We start from the raw sequence: 4985 nt of genomic DNA, 5'->3' as shown, positions 1-4985 counted from the left end.
CTTGGCTGGGGCACCTCAGCAAACTTCTCCATCAGATAGTGGAGCAATTTACATGTGCTTTCCAATGAAGTCCGTGTCTCAGACTTGGTGGGAGGCAAGGCTCTCCCAAGTTTGTTCTTTTCTTGGGTACTCTGCTTCAGTCTTAGTAGCTGATCCTTATATCTTCTACTATTTTTCTTTAGCATGCTTTAACCTTTTTTAATTAGTAGTTATTAGTTAATAGATTTTTGTGTTAAAAATCTTGGGTTCAAATACTGGTGTGATTTCTGTCCCCCAGCAGGACCCTGACTAATATATCCACCACCGTATTTTCTACCTAGTTTAATATTCTCTTATCTACATACTTCTTACTTATATCAACTTATACCTTATCTACAGCTTGTCCCATGGCATGTCCCATTCATCTCATTAGTCCTGCTAAGACACAGGCACATAAAATGACACCTATTTGTAGAAAAAGAATTTAATTATTGAGAAGAAATCAGCAACCCACACATGAAGGATTGGTTTTATCATGTACTAAGACATATTATTTAAAAATCAACAAGAAAAAAAATCAGCTTAGGATCTCTGAAATTTTTTTCCAGAATAAGATGCTGTAATGCAATCATCCTAATAATAGGAGTTTTCTGTTCATTGAAGATGTCATTGAATTTGTTCCAAGTTGTGTATTTGCCTTAACAATATTCTGACAAACAATTTTTAAGTAAGGATGATTGGCAGGTTTGGGCAAATTACACATATTATAATAATAAAAGATTCCTAATAATTTTATAGATGATGAAAATGTTCACTCAATCATAATAAATTAAATTTTAGAATGTTTCCTGAGGAAATGTTTATGCCATTGAGTTTGTTCTCACTTTTATTATAGGGAAATTTTGGTAGTGCTTTACAACATGATTTTCATACTGATATTTCACTTAAGTTTTGAGGAACTAGGGGTAAAAGAAGCATAGGCAAGGCAAGATTGTCTTCATCTTTTTCTTGGTCTTCAAATCCATGTCTGTAAATGATTTTTTGATTCAAACAAGGTATCCAAAACCAATGAAAACAATTACATATTTTATCCTAAATTAAGACTGAGTTTTTCTTACCTTCATTACCAATGGGATAAAGCACCTTCTCCTACTTGTTATTTTGTGGCAATAAGAAGCATTGAAGCAATAGCGAGGTTATGAGTGCCATCAAATATTACCATTCATACATGAGCACAGGATTTAAGCAATGAAAACCAGAGACCAGTATTAGTATGAACTATTCTTTTTTTTTTTTTAAGTTTTTACTTAAATTCCAGTTAGCTAACATACAGTGTAATATTATTTTTAAGTGTTCAATATTGTCATCCCACACTTCCATAAAACACTTGGTGCTCCTTACAACAACGATTCTCAAGCGCAGCCACTTTTGTACAACTACAGAGAACTATAAACCACATATTCCTGTGATGGTCGAGATTTGAAGAACATTTTATAATATACATTTTTGTAATAAGCTCTCAATTGATTAAGGATTACTAAACAGCATTGTTAGAGATGATCTAAGAAGAGTATGCAGAATCTGGTCACATGTCTTCATCAACTTTTAAAAATAAGTAAGTGATTTCCAAGACCTTTGAGAAAATGAATTTATTCTCACCATACTATTTCAAACCTCTCTTTACTGAAAATATCTAGCTGTGACTTGCAACTGGAAAAGAGCATCAGCCTCTCTGCAGTTGAACCCCATTGTTTGCCCTGCTCCTATTAACTTCTACTGGAACTGCCTCCTGAAAACCAGTAATGATAGTAAAATAATGATGCCACTTTAATTCTTGTATATTTCTTTCTAGATTAAAACACATTTCCAGTAATACTGAGAGGTAAACAATTCTTTTGCATCTGGAATGAGTAAACTGAGGCTTAGGGAAAGTAAGGGCTTTGCCAGTGTCATAATGTGTGTGTGTGTGTGTTTGTGTGTGTGTGTGTGTGTGTGTGTGTGTGGAGGGCCTGGACTGAAACCAAGGTCTTTGTATGTTGGCAAAATTAATGGATTTCAGATCAGAAGCTGTAATGTACCAAACAGGCATAATTTAAGATAATTATGACAATAGCAATTATGACAATACTCTCTACAGTGATTTTACTATTTGATAGGGAATGTAACAAGTAATTTATGCATGGTATAATTTATATCTTTATCTATGTGTCTGTAACTACAGTTATATCTCTATCTTTATCTCTATATCTATAATCTATTAAAGCTTGGAGACTTGGGGCGCCTGGGTGGCTCAGTTGTTAAGTGTCTGCCTTCTGCTCAGGTTATGATCCCAGGGTCCTGGGATTGAGCCCCACATCAGGCTCCCTGCTCAGCGGGAAGCCTGCTTCTCCCTCTCCCACTCCCGCTGCTTGTGTTCCCTCTCTCGCTGTGTCTCTCTCTGTCAAATAAATAAATAAAATCTTAAAAAAAAAAAAAAAAAAAAAGCTTGGAGACTTGATCCAAGTCATATATCCAAGAAATAGCAGAACACAATGAAAAGGTAAATCAATAATGTATCTTGGGCCATCCCTATGTCAAATCTTTCCTTATAAATATATTGGATTATATGGACTACCAGCTCCTAGTTCTGTTCTTAGTGTACCTCCCTGTTCACAAGGGAACTCAGATTCTGCCATAGGAAGCCTCCAAGGATAAGGGCAAGATGGTAATTTCTTCCTTTTGAGAAATATATGTTAATTTATCCATTTATTTAACAGATATTTTTTTAGCAAACATTTTGTTAAGCAGGCCATAAAGGAAAATGGTGAATTTCATCTGTTTATTGAACTTTATTTTTTAAGATTATTTATTTTGAGAGAGAGCGAGCGAGAGAGACAGAGGGAGAGGGAGAAAAAGAATCTGGAACAGACTCCCCACTGAGCTCAGAGCCCTACACAGGGCTTGATCTCAGGATCCTGAGATCATGTCCTGAACCAGAATCAAGAGTTGGAAGCTCAAGGGCGATTGGGTGGCTCAGTTGGTTAAGCAACTGCCTTCGGCTCAGGTCATGATCCTGGAGTCCCAGGATCGAGTCCCACATCAGGCTCCCTGCTCAGTGGGGAGTCTGCTTCTCCCTCTAACCCTCCCCCCTCTCATGCTCTCTCTCTCTCATTCTCTCTCTCAAATAAATAAAATCTTTTAAAAAAAAAAAAGAGTTGGAAGCTAAAGACCAACTAACGCATGCTATTTATTGAACTTTTTTAAAAAAATTGTCTTTCAGTAAAATTTTACTATTGGTTTGATTACCTCTTGTTCATTCTTTCTAAGGTATATTCTAAGATATTTTATGTTTTATTTTTATTGTTGAAATTGTGAATGAAATTAACTTTTCATTATATTTTTGAAATTTGAAAAGGACTAATTTTTATAACATCTTCCATCTTTGTGTGTAAGGAAGTGTTACCATACTTTATGAGATTTAAGGAAAGAGTGGAACTAAAAACTTGTGTTGATTTTGGTTATGACCAAGGAAAAAGAGGAAAAATTATCAAAGCTTAACACTTCGTTATAGATGATATACTAGAAATTTGGGTAGAGAAAAATATCAAGTTTATAAAAGATTCAATTCCTAGTAACCAGTTCCGCGCTCGAGTCGCAGCGCGCCGGCAGGCTGCAGAAGCAGATATGTGGGCTATCCTGCAGCGCGTCGAGCAGCTGTCCAGTCGGGTGGTGCGCGTCCTGGGTTGTAACCCAGGATCCATGACCCTGCAGGGCACCAACACCTACTTGGTAGGGATCGGCACCAGGAGAATCCTCATGGACACTGGAGAACCAGCAATTCCAGAATATATCAGCTGTTTAAAGCAGGCTCTGACAGAATTTAACACAACAATCCAGGAAATCGTAGTGACTCATTGGCACCATGATCATACTGGGGGCATAGGAGATATTTGTAAAAGCATCAATAATGACACTGCATATTGCATTAAAAAACTCCCACGGAATCCTCCAAGAGAAGAAATTATAGGAGATGGAAAGCAACAATATGTTTATCTGGAAGATGGAGATGTGATTAAAACTGAAGGTGCCACTCTCAGAGTTATACACACACCTGGCCACACTGATGATCATATGGCTCTACTTTTAGAAGAGGAGAATGCGATCTTTTCTGGAGATTGCATCCTAGGGGAAGGAACAACTGTATTTGAAGACCTCTATGATTATATGAACCCCTAAAAGAGCTATTGAAAGTCAAAGCTGATATTATATATCCAGGACATGGCCCAGTAATTCATAACGCTGAAGCTAAAATTCTAGAATATATTTCTCACAGAAATATCCGAGAACAGCAAATTCTTACGTTGTTTCGTGATAATTTTGAAAAATCATTTACAGCAATGGAGCTTGTAAAAAACATTTACAAGACTATTCCTGAGCATTTATATAAAATGGTTGAACATAATGTATTGCTTCACTTGAAAAAATTAAAAAAAGAAGGAAAAACATTTAGCAACACGGATCCTGAGAAGAAATGGAAAGCTAATCTTTAGTTTCAGATTAATGAAAGCTTTTGTTGGCTTGTTTTATTTTTAGAGAATGGTATGTTTTCTTAACTATAATTATTTACAGGGAATATAGAGTATAGAACATTGAAAATAATCCTAAATATACTTTAAAATAATGTCTTATTTTATCTAAAATATATATTACATTTTACATGTATAATATAGGTCGCTTATCTAATCTGAATGGTGTAACATTTTACCAAAAATTCAGAATCCAACAGTTTATCCATGTTCAACAGATTTATGGTTACTTTAAAAATAATAAAATTTATATAAGTTAAAAAAATAAATAAATAAAAGATTCAATTCACAAAAACTTTTATGAAACTTAACTTCTAAGAATTATAAATAAAGAATTTGCAATTACAAGAAAAAGGAGGGCTGTCTCACCAACATGAATTAGGCAGCAAATTATATTCAAGTAAAAGTACCTTTCTCTTTTATCCAATTAGGCTTAATTAC

At 35.0% G+C, this 4985-nt stretch overlaps 1 pseudogene; it reads left to right on the top strand.

Moving 5' to 3' along the window:
* The first annotated feature begins 3595 nt into the window (after window positions 1-3595).
* Window positions 3596-4567, top strand: LOC118550362 (endoribonuclease LACTB2 pseudogene; annotated as a pseudogene).
* The last annotated feature ends 418 nt before the right edge of the window (window positions 4568-4985 follow it).

This window comes from Halichoerus grypus, chromosome 3, assembly GCF_964656455.1.
Source record: "Halichoerus grypus chromosome 3, mHalGry1.hap1.1, whole genome shotgun sequence".
Taxonomy (NCBI): domain Eukaryota; kingdom Metazoa; phylum Chordata; class Mammalia; order Carnivora; family Phocidae; genus Halichoerus; species Halichoerus grypus.
Note: the sequence above shows the minus strand (reverse complement) of the source record. Positions and strands in the feature narration are given on the sequence as shown.